Below are 18,692 nucleotides of genomic sequence, written 5' to 3'. Positions count from 1 at the left end.
CGTCAAGGCAGGCATGCACGGTGGCTCCGTGGTGCAATGGCATGCCCGCCTTGCATACACAAGTTCGTAGGTTCGATTATCCCACCTCAGTAATGCTGGTGACATTTCTGAGGGTTTCAAAGCTTCTCTAAGTGGTTTCAGTGCAATTTGGAACGTCGTTCGGACTCGGCTATAAAAAAGGAGGTCCCTTGTCATTGAGCTTAACATGGAATCGGGCAGCACTCAGTGACAAGAGAGAAGTTCACCAATGTGGTATCACAATGGACTGAATAGTCTAAGTGAGCCTGATACATCGGGCTGCCACATAACCTAACGTCAAACTATAGAATCAGTTTAGATTTGTTCGAATTTACTATTCTTAGCATGAATTATGGCAGACAAACCCATCGCACGATGCACGAAAGTTGTTCTGCGGCCCATTCCCGGCGAAGCGTTGTCTTAACATCATCGACACTTTGGTATGTTTTAGCTCTAACCTTACTCTCCAAAATTCCAACGGTTTGAGATCAGAAGATGTTTTGGCAACTGTGCGGTAGAAATGAAGAAAATAACCTTTGTTTTACGCCATTCTTGGTTGACGCGTGCTGAGTGCAATAATACTGTTAAAATGTCCACATCCGAGAAATTTTTCTACCCAGAGTTTCAATACTGTCTTTAGAACATTTGCCTGATAATATACGCCAGTTATTTTGACTTCTCGGTAGATGAGTATGTGCACCAGAGACCATGGGCCGCTAATGCGGCCTTGATTTCTGGTGCTCAGTCAAAGATGTAAATGTTCAGCTCACCTATTTGGCAAGTAAGTTTGATTAAAGTTGCAGCCCGATTTATTATACCCTCCACCATAGGACGGGGAGTATACTAACTTTGCCATTCCGTTTGTAACACATCGAAATATTGCTCTAAGACCCCATAAAGCATATATATTCTGGGTCGTGGTGAAATTCTGAGTCGATCTAAGCATGTCCGTCCGTCCGTCCGTTGAAATCACGAACGAAACAAGCTATCGATTTGAAACTTGACACAAGTAGTTGTTATTGATGTAGGTCTGATGGTATTGAAAATGGTCCACATTTACGTATAGCCCCCATATAAACGGACCCTAAGATTTGGTTTGCGGAGCCTCTAAGAAAATCATATTTCATCCGATCCGGCTGAAATTTGGTACATGGTGTTGGTATATTGTCTCTAAAATCTAGGCAAAAATTGGTCCATATCGGTCCATAATTATATATAGTCCCCATGTAAACCGATCGCCAGATTTGGCTTGCGGAGCCTCAAAGAGAAGCAAATTTCATCCGATCTGGCTGAAATTTGGTACATGGTGTTGGTATATGGTCTCTAACAACCATGCTAAAATTGATCCACATCGGTCCATAATTATATATAGCCCCCAGATTTGGCTTGCGGAGCCTCTAAGAGAAGCACATTTCATCCGATCCGATCGAAATTTCGAACATGATGTTAGTATATGGTCTCTAACAACCGTCCCAGAATTGGTCCATATCGGTCCATAATTATATACAGCCCCCATATAAACCATTCTCCAGATTTGACCTCCGGAGCCTCTTGGAGGAGCAAAATTCTTCCGATCCGGTTCAAATTTGGAACGTGGTGTTAGTATATGTCCGCTAACAACCATATCAAAATTGGTCCATATCGGTCTATAGTTATATATAGTCGATCTCAAATCACACAAAAATTGGACCATATCTGTTCTTAATCATGGTTGCCACTCGAGCCAAAAATAATCTACCAAAAAAAAAAAAAAATCCATAGAAACTTTTGTCAAAATTTTATTTCCATAGAAAATTTTGTTAACATTTTATTTCTACAGAATATTTTGTTAAAATTTCATTTCTATAGAAAATTTTGTCAAAACTTTATTTCTATAGAAAATTTTGATAAAATTTTATTTCTATAGAAAATTTTGTCAAAATTTTATTTCTATAGAAAACTTTGTCAAAATGAATTATATACGTATTTAATCGGTGTTTTTTGATTTAATATACCGTGTATGGACTAACTTACAATTTAGAAGACGGTGTTAGGAGGTTTTAAGATACCTTGCCATCGGCAAGCGTTACCACAACTCAAGTAATTCAGCCTGGCCGTACTTACGGCCGTATATACTTGTTTTTAAGCTCACTAAGACTATTCAGTCCATTGCGATAAATTTGGCGTTTGGCAAGTAAATCCGATCTCTTTTTTATTAAAAAACTGCCCAATTTGGAATGGCTTCTCATTAGAGAAAACCAAATGCACGAACTGGCCACTTTCGTTCATGTGAAGCAACTCATTGGCCCTTCGAAAGTCTAACTTTTTTCGTACATCGAAAAACTCTAGCACTTTTTGGAACCTCAATGGCTTCAGTTAATGCTCATTTATCAATATGTGTTGGTACCAATATTTTCGCTATATTTTCTGCTCACGAACAAGTTTTCTACCACTGCGTTGTGGATCAAATCTGGACTTCACTTTTCGAATTATTTCTGGTGTTGTTAACGTTTGTTCGTCAACACTTTGGACGTTATCTAAAACTGCCAGAATAACGGTAACGACAAATGGTATTAGGGATAAATCTGTCAGCTGTCAGGTGACAGATTCATTTTAATGACATTTCATTTTATACCTTAGTCGATAGTCGACGGACGGTCTACCATTATATATAACGTGGTTCTTTAAAAAAAAATTCTTTCCTCCCTAACGAAATTTTAGACCAACAAAGATCGTTTCTCATTTGCTTTTCGCTGTAAGTTTATTTGGAAGAAATGTATATAATTTTTGTGATAAACGTTTACTCTTTTCCAGGATGTAAAAACAATTGCATAAAGACTAACTCCCTCCCTCACATCTTTGTCACTTCCAACAGGTTTTTTAGTTCTTAGCACCTTTTTTTTTGTAATACCAAGAATGTAGAAGAAATTACTGGATTTTATAAATTTTTAAATTTTACCTTTCGCCTGGACGGAGAATCGAACCGCGGACCATGCAATTTTTAAGCCAACATACTATACACTGGGCTATGTAGCTGTTATTGCCATCAGCAGACAATTATCGCTATAGCCACCAACGCACAACAGTTATATTTATATAGCACAGTTATTTTTATATAGCATAGTTTTCGGCGCCCACGAGCCGATTAAATAAATTTCACTTAACGGAAACATTCATTTAGTTGGACACCGTGGAGCAATGGTTAGTACGTCCGCCTTGCATACCAAGGATCGTGGTTTCGATCCATGCTTCGAAAGTTTTTTTAAATTTTTAGTATGAAACTGTAAAATGTGTCTCATTAAAGACTTAAAGTCAGAAAAGAATAGTACTTGATATCATTTTTTTTGGCATTAAAAGTTTAAAATTTTCGAAGAAATTAAAAAAAAATATAACAAAAGAAAAACGTTTTCGATACACGTTTTCGAATTTTTTTCTTTGCGTGAAGGATTTAATTCTGGTGAGATAATATTTTATACGAGGGTTGGCTATTCTCCCTACAGCTCTATCGTACAGCTTGACATTTTTGAGGTTATACACTGTTAGAAAATATGTTTTTCATATGTTCCGATATAAACAAAATGTGTTTCGGGCACAATTTTAAAACACAATATATTTAAGTGCAAACGTGTAATGTTCCTAAAGTAACACTAAATGTTTGGGACATCTATGTTAATATGTTAGACTATATTATGCTTGGGGCATGAATGTTTCATAAAAATCATATGTGTGAATGCACACTTATATATATAGTTTTCGGCGCCCACGAGCCGATTAAATAAATTTCACTTAACGGAAACATTCATTTAGTTGGACACCGTGGAGCAATGGTTAGTACGTCCGCCTTGCATACCAAGGATCGTGGTTTCGATCCATGCTTCGAAAGTTTTTTTAAATTTTTAGTATGAAACTGTAAAATGTGTCTCATTAAAGACTTAAAGTCAGAAAAGAATAGTACTTGATATCATTTTTTTTGGCATTAAAAGTTTAAAATTTTCGAAGAAATTAAAAAAAAATATAACAAAAGAAAAACGTTTTCGATACACGTTTTCGAATTTTTTTCTTTGCGTGAAGGATTTAATTCTGGTGAGATAATATTTTATACGAGGGTTGGCTATTCTCCCTACAGCTCTATCGTACAGCTTGACATTTTTGAGGTTATACACTGTTAGAAAATATGTTTTTCATATGTTCCGATATAAACAAAATGTGTTTCGGGCACAATTTTAAAACACAATATATTTAAGTGCAAACGTGTAATGTTCCTAAAGTAACACTAAATGTTTGGGACATCTATGTTAATATGTTAGACTATATTATGCTTGGGGCATGAATGTTTCATAAAAATCATATGTGTGAATGCACACTTATATATATTTACAAATTTCAACTAAACATACATATGTTGTGATATTTTATTCAAAGCGACAGAGAGAGTATAGAGAAAGAAATAGAGATGGAAACCGGGAGAGTTAACGAAAGATATCAACATAACACAGCGAAAGAATCACAAGAAAACAATTTCTGTGAAACCGCTGGTATGTTGTTTCGGAAAACTGTTTTATGATAAGGTCAAAAATTTGATATGCTTAAGTCTAAATATTATTTAATTTGAATAAAGAGAATAGACATTCGGAACCAAGAGAATAGACATTTGAAAAACAAACGGCATATGTTTTCGCCTTGAGAGCAGCATTTTATGTATATGTGGACATGTGTTTTGTTTATCATTTTGGCATTAAGGCCAACATTTTTTTCTTGGTTCGTTAAAAGAAATCAGGGGTCTTCATAAAAATAACGAAAGGGCACTATACTCTTTTTAGAGTTGGGACAGTAAAATTAAATAAGGAGGAAATAGTGAAAAACAAGTATATACAGCAGTAAGTTCGGCCGGGCCGAATCTTAAATACCCACCACCATGAACCAAATATTAGGGTTTCCTTTGAAATTTCAGGAGGGCTTGAGGACACTTCCCGAAGATAAATTTAAAGATTTCATCCATGAGGACTATATCAGATTCTGGATTTATAAGAACCATTTTTGTTTGAGTTTTAGAGGAATCATTAACATCTCTTGTATGTGTGCAAGAAAATTATAAAATAACGTCTTGATTTGAAATCTTAAATCTGTAGAAGTAAAATCTGGAAATTTTACATTGAGTTTCAAGCAATTTTCATGATCAGTGCGCCTTCTACACCCTCAAGAAGTGAAGTCGGTCTATATGGAAGCATTACCAAATGGACCTATAAAAACCTAATCCGATACACGTTTTTGTGAGCCTAAAATACCAGAATATTTACAATTTCAGGCAAATCAGATAAAAACTACGGTTTCTAGAAACCCAAGGAGTTAAATCGGGAGATCGTTCTTATGGGGGCTATACTGAAATATGGACCGATACTCACCGTTTTCGGCACACCTCTTTATGACCCGAAAATACCTCTAGATTTCCAATTTCAGGCAAATAGGATAAAAACTTCGGATTCTAGAAGCCCAAGAAGTAAAATCGGGAAATCGGTCTATATGGGGGCTATACCAAAATATGGACCTATCCTCACCATTTTCGGCACACTTCTTTATGGTCCTAAAATACCTCTAGATTTCCAATTTCAGACAAATTGGATAAAAAATAAGGTTTCTATAAGCTCAAGACCCCAAATCGGGAGGTCGTTTTATATGGGGAACATACCAAAACATGGACCGATACTCACAATTTTTGGCACACGTATTTGTGGTCCTACAATACCTCTAGATTTCCAATTTCCGGTAAATTGAATAAAAACTGCGATTTCTATAAGCCAAAGAAGTAAAATCGGGAGATGGGTCTTTATGGGGGCTATACCAAAATATGGACCGATACTCACAATTTTTGGCACACGTATTTGTGGTCCTACAATACCTCTAGATTTCCAATTTCCGGTAAATTGAATAAAAACTGCGATTTCTATAAGCCAAAGAAGTAAAATCGGGAGATGGGTCTATATGGGGGCTATACCAAAATATGGACCAATACTCACAATTTTTGGCACACGTATTTGTGGTCCGACAATACCTCTAGATTTCCAATTTCAGGTAAATTGAATAAAAACTGCGGTTTCTATAAGCCCAAGAAGTAAAATCGGGAGATCGGTCTATATGGGGGCTATGCCAAAACGTGGACCGATACTCACCATTTTTGGCACACCTCTTTACGGTCACAAAATACCTCCAGATTTCAAATTTCAGGCAAATTGGATAAAAACTACGTTTTCTATAAGCCCAAGACCCCAAATCGGGAGGTCGGTTTATATGGGGACTATATCAAAACCTCGACCGATACAGCCCATCTTCGAACTTGACCTGCCTGCAGACAAAAGACGAGTTTGTGCAAAATTTCAGCACGATTGCTTCATTATTGAAGACTGTAGCGTGATTACAACAGACAGACAGACAGACAGACAGACAGACGGACAGACGGACATCGTTATATCGTCTTAGAATTTCTCCCTGATCAAGAATATATATACTTTATATAGTCGGAAATCGATATTTCGATGCGTTACAAACGGAATGACAAACTTATTATACCCCCGTCACCATTCTATGGTGGTGGGTATAATTACACAGTAAAATGTATACAAACAAATTTTAGTTCCTCTTTATTAATAAGTAGTCCGAAGAGTTGACGGACACCTTCAGATATAAAAAATGGTTCTCGGTTCGATTCTCCGTGCAGGCGAAAGGTAAAATTTAAAAAAATTATAAAAGTGAATAATTTCTTCAACATTATTTGTATTACAGAAAAAGGTACCAAGAACTAAAATATTTCGTGGAAGTGAAAGTTACGAGTATGTTAGGCAATGAGCACAATCGTCTTTGGGAAAAATTCTTCCAAGTATATGATATTTTTGGCCTCAAAATGCTTCCAAGCATATAATATGTTCACATAAAACAAACATATTAATGTTTCGGCAGTATCCAATAATATATGTGCTTCCTGCAAAATATGTTTGGAACATATGTTAAAGAAGCGATTTTTTTGAGGGTGTACGTATTGAGGTTATACGTATTTCAAAGCTTCTCTAAGTGGTTTCACTGCCATGTGGAACGCCGTTCGGACTCGGCTATAAAAAGGAGGTCCCTTGTCATTGAGCTTAACATGGAATCGGGCATCACTCAGTGATAAGAAAGAAGTTCACCAATGTGGTATCAGAATGGACTGAATAGTCTAAGTTAGCCTGATACATCGGGCTGCCACCTAACCTAACCTATTCAGAAAGCAACTTTATAGATTCATCTCATCCAAAATATGGAATTGAATCGTTAATTATCGATGGTATGGTGAATTCAACCTGAATTCATGATTTTCGTGAAGTTCGTCCAAAATCAGCTGTTGTTCTGGAAACCACCGATTCTGTGCGCCAACTGATATTTTCAAAAAAAAAAAAAAATAAGTCGATTTTCGATCCGATTAATATTTGCTTTCGTTTCCCAATGCCGAAATATTAAAGGCAACCCTTTTATAGACCTGAGTTAAACCTGAGCTCATAAAATAAATTATTTGAAACTTTTACACGCACATATCCATATTGAGTACATGACGTAAATATTTTGTGCTCAATGTCTACACTAAATAAATAGCACACTATATTGATTAATTCTTATTGTACCATAGCCATTTAAACCAACGTTTTAATTTTAATGTGGTAATAGGTAGCACAATCAAAGTGAGTGTTAAATACATAGATGGGGTCATGAACTCATCTCAACAGAATGTCAATTAGAACCCTAGACCTACACACTCACACTCTTGCACACAGTATATTTGCCTAGAAGCCTTGGATAATTTTCTCCCCATACGGTTGACTCATTGATGAGTAGCAATAAAGAGTAGAAGAAGGCATATAAATCCCTATAAAAAAGGGAGGATAATTAACTAAAATACAAGATGAAGTATAAAAGGCAAACCGACAAATACATGCACACTAATACATGAGCAAAATGGAAATGGTTATGCTTTGTGAGGCTCATACATTTTTCACTAACACACACACACACATTTACGTGTATCTGGGTGTTAATCTAAGGTTACACATGTCACACGAATACGCATAGATTCCCAATGACATACACACGCATACACACCCACACACACATAGCCACCTGCACTTATTCAATCGTTCTACTCATCTACAAAATTGAGTTGAAGCACTAGCACAGAGCAAAGGTTGACTTGACTTGCTAGTCATCAGACCAGGCAAAAGTTTTAAAAGACAACATATACAACGCCTCGCTTACACCCCCTCGCCCCATAGAAAGCCTGGTGCCAGCAATTATATTTGAGTTAGCAACGAGAAAGAAGAATGGGAAAGAAACTTAACATCACAGCATGTCATTTAAACTAACAGAAGACAATTAAGCAGGTGGTGTTAAAATCTTGACATCTTCGTTGGAGTCTACATTGTCTCGTTTGGTCCTTTACTTTGTAGCCTTTATTGTCTTTGCTTCTTCAGCAGGTCTTGAGCGCTAAAGAAAAATACAAACATGCTAGCTAAGATCATTTGTATTAAAAGGGTGATGATAACAAGGAGGACATTCGTTTTACCTTTTGCCTCCCCCACCCCCATACCGCGTTTTGTGATAAGATAAGTAAAATTAGACTTTACTTATATTTAGGAAATTAGTAAATTTTCCCGGAAATACAATGTACAGAGAAGATAAAAGGAAAACATTGGTAGTATTTTTTGCATATGACTGTACATAGACTGTGGGTATATTGAGAAAGGAAGTTGGATTTGAATTAAAACCAAATGAAATGTTTGAGGTCTTCTAGAAAGCAAGACATTAAAAAAAGGATTAGTAGGGTGTGACCAAAACAGACACCGGTTAACCGTATTCAGTTACACAAACCCAAACCGGATTGTGGAGAAACTTTGCATTTTCATTTAATAACCAAATTCGGTTTTCGAACATCGCTTATTTGCATCCGTCATATGTTTCATCCAGAACTTTGTGTGCAAGGATACTGCAAAAAAGAAGCAGCTAACTTCTTATAAAACATTTTCACTAATTAGAGTACGAATACGATGATTCTTCGTATTCGTATCCTTCGATAAAACTGAGAGATCAATTCTACATCTTACACCTAAAGAATATATACATTCCTCCGAAACTTCACAGAGTAAATTTCAAAAGATGCCAAATTTTAAACTACCAGATCTAGTATCCTGATGAAGGATCGTTATGACCAAGATGAGATTTGTTTAAAATAATCGGGAGGACAAGCGGAAAGGGGACACACGTCATTTCGAATCAGTGTTGACTCGAAAATAGACGACCGTATTTAAGCAGAGCAATCTCATAGCCTTTAGTGGAAGGTCCTCTAACACTAGTGGTGATTTCGATTGGTAAAAAATATGTTGCATATTTTACACCTTACCCCCAAAATCAAAAATTTTTGTTCGATTGGAAAATTTAGTACATCCTACCCAAAATGTGCACGTTCGATTGACGAGGTGTTACCCATCGCAAGAGCAAAAGTGCAACCCATTTTACACCGTAGCTTGTCTACGGTGCAGATGGTTACACTTTCAATCAGATATTGAAGGCGCTTTTATGTTTCGACCTAAATAATAGCGTTGTTGCAAATACAAAATAAAGTGCGTAACGCGTGTATTGTGGTTGCTTTTCAATTTCTTCAACACAGCTGATTAATTTACCATGAAGAAGCATATCAATTGTTTAGTGCCCCGACAACAAAATTCGATATTAAATATTTTTAATATAATAGCAAAATGCGAAAACAAATGCGTTTTTTTTTTGCGAACACCATTGTAGATGCGCTATTGGAGAGTAGTTCTTCTGACGACGATGAAGAAGTTACAACATCATTGCTTGGACGAAATGACCAACGGCGAGTTATAAACTTTGTTGAGGCTGTAATTAATTTGAACTCTGAAGTAGAAGTAAGATCACTACAAATATATAAAATCAAAAGTTTTAACAATTTCCCATAGTTCAAGAAAAATTTGCGAGTTAGTCGAGATTCCAATAATAGTTGTTAATAATAATCGAAATATTTCCGAAATTTCCACATTTCTTTGATTTTATATCAGTGTTGCACCTTTTTTGTTCGTTTTCACACGCAAACAGTGTTGTCATTGCAAGGGTTTCGGCAACACTGTGTAACACCATAATAAAGGGTGGTTAAATTGTAAGTGCCGATTTTGAATGTGAACCACACCTAAACGCCAAGTTTTTTTTCCGAATTTTATTAGACATTTCTCTATTTCAGACTTACTCAATTTGAACCATGGACGTCGTGAATGGGCAGAATGGTTCCAAGAAATGGCAACAGTGGATGATCAATTTTCGAAGAAAATCATCTTCAGTGATGAGGCACATTTTCACCTCAGTGGATTCATCAATAAACAGAATTGCCGCATTTGGGCGAATGAGAATCCAAGAGTGATTGTCGAAAAACCTATGCACCCACAAAGAGTGACTGTTTGGTGCGGTTTATGGGCTGGCGGCATCATCGGGCCGTATTTTTTCCAAAATGAGGCCGGTCAGGCAGTTACTGTGAATGGTGTTCGCTATCGTGAGATGATAACGAACTTTTTATGGCCTGAATTGGAAGATATGGATGTGGACGATATGTGGTTTCAGCAGGACGGTGCCACTTGCCACACAGCTAACGAAACAAGGGCTCTTCTACGCAACAAATTCAATGGCCATGTTATCTCACGTAATGGCGATGTCAATTGGGCGCCAAGATCATGTGATTTGACAGCGTTTGCCTTTTTTCTTTGGGTTTATTTGAAAGAAAAGGTGTACGTCGATAAGCCAGCAACAATTCAAGAGCTAAAGGATGAGAAAATTCGGCACATTAACGGCATAGAACCTCCATTATGCCTCAGCGTCATCGAAAATTTGGACCATCGAATGAAGGTGTGCCACCGAGGTCGCGGCGCCATTTGGCCGATATTTTGTTCCATACATAATTGAGTAATACCAATATATCATAAAATAAAATTACAATAATTTCCTAAATAGTTTGTGTTTTATTCAAAAACAACATCGGCCCTTGAAATTTTAACCACCCTTTATGTTGTACCATTTGTATGCAACACTTTTTTCCCCAAACGAAATCACCATAAGATACACTGAAAAAACAGTGAACCCACCAAGAAGAAAACTTTCGGTTAATTTTAGAAAATTTTGAATATTTGTAGAAAATTTTAACTACACCGTATTACAAACGTTGGCATCACGCCGATGTCATAAAAATAAGTAAATATTTTTCGACAAATTCAATAAAATTTATTACACATAATTAAGTTTTTTCAATTGTTAACGAATATTTCGTAGTTTGAAGGAAAAACTTGGAGTTCAAAATTGCAAGAATGTCTTTAGTGACATACGAAGTTCATGATGGGCGCATTTTTGGTAAAATTTACAAATTTAAAGAAATTCTGAACTATTTTGTGGAAGACACGAATTTAGTTAATCTTTATGCTTCATTTGAGTATATTTTTCCCCTCGGGTTTAGTTAATTTAACTAACGTACACAAAAAATTATTAGAGTAAAGAAAACTTTCTCCAAACATAATAATTCTATGAACTAAAATAAAGTTAAATTGGCTTTAGTGAAATAGAGAGTTCACTTTTTTTTGAGTGTAGGATTTCGAAACCAGGAATTATCTTGCAGTTCTTCAACCTTCCACAACAGTATTATCAAGAATCGTTTTCAAACATCTTGAAAACAGACGAAAGTAATTGCTTTAGGCGCGAAAATACGGAACCAGGCTCAACAAAAATACGGAACCAGGCTCAACATTGAACTTCCAAAGAGAGTATCCAGATGGAGGGTCCCCAGGACTAGGACGTGATATATTTCAATTGATCTAGGGTGATTAGTCGTGTACGGTTGGGTGGCCAATCGAATCAAGGACCCATGTCAGCCACAGTGCTAATCACGAATACCTAGTATTGCTGACAGCTCCATCGTAAAACTTTACATTTTTCAGAACGTTTTGATATACGAGCGCTACTTGTGTTGTTTACATTAACTTAAAAAAATTCATCTGAACATTTTCCTGCGATTATTTTGTACAAATTTCGACGTGGATACACTCAACAACAGTGCATCGATGAACTTAATTAAATTTATGGTGATAATGATCCGTCAAGGGCCAATGTATCTCTATGGTATGGTGAATTAAACCGAGGTCATAGTTCAAGCCAAGACGAATTTCTTGAAGTTCGTCCAAAATCAGTTGTTGTTCCAGAAACCGCTGATGCCGTGCGACAACTGGCATTGCAAGATCGTCATATGACCCATCATGAGAGTGAGCCAACCTTAGGCATTAGTGGGACCACCATATTGCATGAACATTTGACCGTTAAACGTTTTTTTCGCATTGGATCGGATCGAAGTCAATGACATCGTGACAGGTGATGAATCGTGGATGTGTACTCATATGAACCGGAAAGTATATAGCAGTATGGTATGGGTGCTACAATATGAGTTTGGATATGTCAAGATGAGGTAAATCCAACAAAAGTTCCTTGCGCTTCCAAGCAAATTTTGGTGATACATGGGTTTTTTGGAGATACTTCAAAACGGAGTGGCAAAAGTGTTTTGACAAATGGTTCAAACTCATGCATGAGTGTAATGGAGAATATTTTAGCTATTGATTATAAGCCGCATTTTTTTATTTGTCTGCAATTGAAAATCCAGCAGCATTTTGGGACTAAAAAATCCACGAGGAAAAGAATTTATCTATTTTAGTTTAATATTATTATTAGTTTTGCAAAATTTTCCGCAAGGCCAATGCATGTTTATTTTAGACCAGATATGGTTCAAAATCGTGGGTATAAAATTCAGTTTTTTTGCCTCTAAAGAAAAACTAGCAAATTTTAATGACATAAAGTTGCTGTAAAACCAAGGATTTTAGGCAATTTGTATGAACATTTGACTTTGAAATTGGTTCAATAAAATAAATTCTTAATATAATGAAATGATTCGTCCTTGTCATGAACTTTGTTTTAATTAACGAACGAACTTTCTTGGTTCAATCATAATAAATTTTCCCTTATATACAATATAAAAATTCCATACACTTCCATACAAATTATATAGGCCAGTCTATGGCAGAAATTATAATCGAAGAATTCTAATAACATATAATTACTGAATTTAGCATTCCCAATTTCTTATGCCAATGCTGTAATCATAGTGGTTCAGATTATGGTAATTTGATATAATTTCTCTATTGATGTCTATGGCATATGTCTTCTGTTTGGCAGAACCTGCATAAAGTCAGATTGTAGGAAACAAAGAGATTTTGTCTTAAAGATATCACCAAAGCATACTAACAATGGCCAAAGCAAGATAATGATGACAATGACTATGGAAGGAAATATAAGGTAATCACAAAGAAAGACAATAGGCTGACTGGCAGGTAGCTTAATGCTAAGAAGGGGACAGAAGGTGTGATGTCGAGAAAGCTTACAGCGTACAGATAACTGATGTGCCTCATTGTGCATAGTACGGGTATCTCCTGCAAAGTTCTGATAATAGAATTTAATTGTTTTTAATAAACGGGTATAAAATTACAATTTGTCCCTTCATTCATCCAGAAAATTGTGATGTAATTACTACATTATAAAGCCAACAGAATGGAACTTTATATATATATATGGAGTTTATCACAACCCACTGTGGTTAGGCACCACCTATATCTACATCCACCCCCCAACACCCACACTCTAGAATAAAAACTCAATTATACTGCTATTTGTGAAGGTATTAATTTGATAATACTCAAATTCAAAAGCAGTGTTCAGTTCAATGAGAAGTTATGGCATTAATTAAAGCTTTCCTGATTCTGCTCTCTCTCTCTCTCACTCTGTCCTTCTCCATTTTCCAACATTAAATTAACAGGTAAAATAACCTTTAAGGTTAAAGCATACTTTTAGGACCAAATGGTTGGGGTCATTTTGAGTGAGAGAACAAATCGAATTCCAACACATGACTTTAGCAGGAATTTAAACAATGCTTCGGGGGTCTTCAATGAAGAGTAATTGTGGGTGTAATTAGACTTTGGCATAGAAGCGAGAGAAATTTTCTTGCGAAGGTCTGCTTTTATTGAAAATTTATTATATTGCTTTGATTGATGATTTCGTTTGGGAAAAGAAACAAAAAAGAAAACACATCTAAAGGAATTTTTTTCTTTTAAAACAGAGTCTTGAGATTTAATGCTTTATTGGAAATTTTTGTCATCAATCTCGTTTACGGATAAAGAAAATTGATATGTTGATTCTAAAGAATTCAATTAAATGCCAAATGGGGTTCAATATTAAAAGGTGCTAGGAAATGTGGATTGCCTCTGGAATAAACGATAAAATCCCTACAACTGTTAGAATTTTTTCTAGAGCTAGATGTGTTATATACAAAGACGCACAGTGGTTGCAAGTCGCATTTTTGGGAAATAATTCTGCAAATTTTAAAGGATAAATATATGAAACCCCCGAATGGACTTGGAATGAACTATACAATTTATACATTTTTCTGAATGTGGTTGTATATAGAGCTAGATGCGTAGAGTGATTATAAAGTAGTATTTTTTGGTATAAAATTTTTTATTGGAAATATTTTTCTGAATTATAAAGATATGTAACACAAGATTGGTTTTAACGTTTGTACGAACGGAAGAAAATTTCGCTTACTGTACGTAAGGTCCTTGGGCAACGACATCATGGAACTAAAAGTTTCTTCCACTTGGCGAGCTTATTGAAGTATCATGAAAGCAAAGAATTCAAAGTTCAAACAAATTCAACTACAGAATACACAAGCATATTTGGGGATGTGTCAAAACTAAGATCCATCGTGTTGCAATCACGGTTGCCACAGTTGGTTGATAGAATTCTAACAAAAGTGGTAGATTTTTTTAGTATAATCTTTTAGTATAATAAATAAATTTTGGAAAAATTTTCTATAGAAATCAAATTTTGACAAAATATTCTAAAGAAATAAAATTTTGACAAACTTTTCTATAGAAATTAAATTTTGACAAACTTTTCTATAGAAATTAAATTTTGATAAATTTTTCTATAGAAATAAAATTTTGACAAAATTTTCTATAGAAATAAAATGTTGACAAAATTTTCCATAGAAATACAATTTTGACAAAATTTTCCATAGAAATACAATTTTGACAAAATTTTATACAGAAATAAAATTTTGACAAAATTTTCTATAGAAATAAAATTTTGACAAAATTTTCTATAGAAATAACATTTTAACCAAATATTCAATAGAAATAAAATTTTGACAAAATTTTCCATAGAAATAAATTTTTGACGAAATTTTCTAATGAAATAAAATTTTGACAAAATTTTCCATAGAAATAATATTTTGACAAAATTTTCTATAGAAATAAAATTTTGAAAAAATGTTCTATAGAAATAAAATTTTGACAAAATTTTCTATAGGAATAAAATTTTTACAATATTTTATATAAAAATAAAATTTTGACAAAATTTTCTATAAAAATAAAATTTTGACAAATTTTACTATAAAAATAAAATTTTGATAAAATGCTTTATAGAAATAAAATTTTGACAAAATTTTCTATAGAAATACATTTATCCATTTGTTTTGTTTTGTTATTGTTGGTTTTGTTCTTTAAGCATTGTTGTTGTTTTTTTATTTCAGCTTAAAACCATACATTGACTAAACTACAAGAGTAGCTTAACCAACAGAGGAAAAGAATGTTTGTCAAATTTATTTGGGCAAAGCCCTATAGACTGCAAGATGGTTGGATGGACGCACGTTTCGGAATTACCACATTCCTCATCAGCATCCTCTACTTGCAGCAAAACTATCAACCAATTATCAGAATAAATTCAGGCAGTTTATTAAACCCAACAAAAACCACACTTGAACCCTCCGAAAAAAGGTTTTACATTGATAGCCGGCTTATGCCAAATAAATTCGAAACAAACATATCTCTTTTCCTATGCCACTGTCAAATCATCGATTTGAATTCACATGGCTGGGTTTATTTTGAGCGTGCCTCCTCTTCTTTTTCCATTTGTTTTGTTTTGTTATTGTTGGTTTTGTTCTTTAAGCATTGTTGTTGTTTTTTTATTTCAGCTTAAAACCATACATTGACTAAACTACAAGAGTAGCTTAACCAACAGAGGAAAAGAATGTTTGTCAAATTTATTTGGGCAAAGCCCTATAGACTGCAAGATGGTTGGATGGACGCACGTTTCGGAATTACCACATTCCTCATCAGCATCCTCTACTTGCAGCAAAACTATCAACCAATTATCAGAATAAATTCAGGCAGTTTATTAAACCCAACAAAAACCACACTTGAACCCTCCGAAAAAAGGTTTTACATTGATAGCCGGCTTATGCCAAATAAATTCGAAACAAACATATCTCTTTTCCTATGCCACTGTCAAATCATCGATTTGAATTCACATGGCTGGGTTTATTTTGAGCGTGCCTCCTCTTCTTTTTCCATTTGTTTTGTTTTGTTATAACAAAACAAAACAAATGGCATCCCGATGTATCAGGCTCATGTAGACTATTCAGTCCATTGTGATACCACATTGGTGAACTTCTCTCTTATCACTGAGTGCTGCCCGATTCTATATTAAGCGCAATGACAAGGGACCTCCTTTTTATAGCCGAGTACGAACGGCGTTGCAGTGAAACCACTTAGAGAAGCTTCGAAACCCTCAGAAATGTCACCAGCATTACTGAGGTGGGATAATCCACCGCTGAAAAACTTTTTGGTGTTCGGTCGAAGCAGGAATCGAACCCACGACCTTGTGTATGCAAGTCTGACATGCTAACCATTGCACCACGGTGACTCCCTTCTATAGAAATAAAATTTTGAAAAAATTTTCTATAGAAATAAAATGTTGACAAAATTTTCTATAGAAATAAAATTTTGACAAAATTTTCTATAGAAATAAAATTTTGACAAAATTTTCTATAGAAATAAAATTTTATAAAATTTTCTATAGAAATAAAATTTTGACAAAATTTTCTATAGAAATAACATTTTGACAAAATTTTCTATAGAAATAAAATTTTGACAAAATTTTCTATGCGGGAATAAATTTTTGATAAAATTTTCTATAAAAATTAAATCTTGATAAAAGTTTTTATAGAAATAAAATGTTTACAAAATTTTCTATAGAAATAAAATTTTGACAAAATTTTCTATAGAAATAAAATGTTGACAAAATTTTCTATACGGGAATAAATTTTTGACAAAATTTTCTATACGGGAATAAAATTTTGATAAAATACTCTATAGAATTAAGATTTCGACAAAATTTTCTATAGAAATAAAATTTTTGACAAAACTTTCTATAGAAATACAATTTTGACAAAATTTTCTATAGAAATAAAATTTTGACAAAAAATGTTCAAACAAATTTGAAAATTCGTTTTGTTTTGTTATTGTTGGTTTTTGTTCTTTAATCATTGTTGTTGTTTTTTTTTTTTATTTCAGCTTAAAACCATACATTGACTAAACTACAAGTGTAGTTTAACCAACAGAGGAAAGGAATGTTTGTCAAATTTATTTGGGCAAAACCCTATAGACTGCAATATGGTTAGATGGACGCACGTTTCGGAATTACCACATTCCTTATCAGCATCCTCTACTTGCAGCAAAACTATCGACCAATTATCAGAATAAATTCAGGCAGTTCATTAAACCCAACAGTAAACCGCACTTGAACCTTCCGAAAAAAGGCTTTACATTGATAGCCGGCTTATGCCGAAATGAAAATAATGACAAAAATATGATCGAAAACTTCACGGAAAGATTTTTTAAAGTTGGTAGATTTGTGATTTCCCAAAAACGAAAGCAATTAAGGGCTTCCATTGCGAGAATCTGAAGATTGCTTGAATTGATTCGATTTTAAATTTTTGGGTAGCTATGATAGACAATTAGATTTCTTGTGAGTCCAAAATGGGCCTAGTGGGTGAACATTTTGATATAGTCCTCATAGAAATGTGCCAAAACTTGTTCGTGTTTTCAGCTATTATACCCGAGTACTCAAAGTTCTGTCACCATCAGCTGAATAAATGGAACTTTATTTATGTGTAGCCCCCATATAAAAGTACACTATCTCAAATACTTTTCCACCAGGGGTTGTTATGTTTAGGGCAAAATTTTACGGGCATTTTTATAAGCAAATGTGTGACATATATTTTTTATGTAAAAGATAAAAAATAAACATTGGGGAATTTCGTAATATTTTTAATATAAAAAGAAAAAAATATTCACCAATGTCCGCAATACTGACCCCACTTTTTTACAATATTCCAACGAACTGGGGTTCTGTAAGTTCCATATTCTAGAGGTGTTCATTTACGGTTTTTTAAGCTTTAAAGAGATTATACATCAAACTGTCTTCAATTATAATTAAAACCAAATTTAAAAATAAAATTTAAAGTTAAAAAGAAATTTTTCTTCAACAAGCCACACTTAAATTAATGCCACAATGTTATAGTTTAAGAAAATTTATAACGGAATGTTCATAAATTCAAAAGACAGTATCTTTTATTGCTGTGGATATTTGCAAAAAGATGTGAATAAATAAAGAAAAAGTTAAGTAAAAAAGAAAATACAATACCAATAAAATGTACATAAATAAAGGAAAACACAAGTAAATTTTTG

At 34.3% G+C, this 18,692-nt stretch overlaps 1 protein-coding gene across 8 annotated transcripts in view; it reads right to left on the bottom strand.

Annotated features, from left to right (window-relative positions):
• rg (A kinase anchor protein rugose) overlaps nt 1-18,692 on the bottom strand; it is a 373,937-nt gene that overhangs the window by 178,982 nt on the left and 176,263 nt on the right. The window lies entirely within an intron of this gene.

This window comes from Haematobia irritans, chromosome 3 (assembly GCF_050003625.1).
Source record: "Haematobia irritans isolate KBUSLIRL chromosome 3, ASM5000362v1, whole genome shotgun sequence".
In the NCBI taxonomy this organism is placed as follows: Eukaryota; Metazoa; Arthropoda; class Insecta; order Diptera; family Muscidae; genus Haematobia; species Haematobia irritans.
The sequence above is the reverse complement of the archived record's forward strand: the minus strand, read 5'-3'. Positions and strand labels throughout refer to the sequence as shown.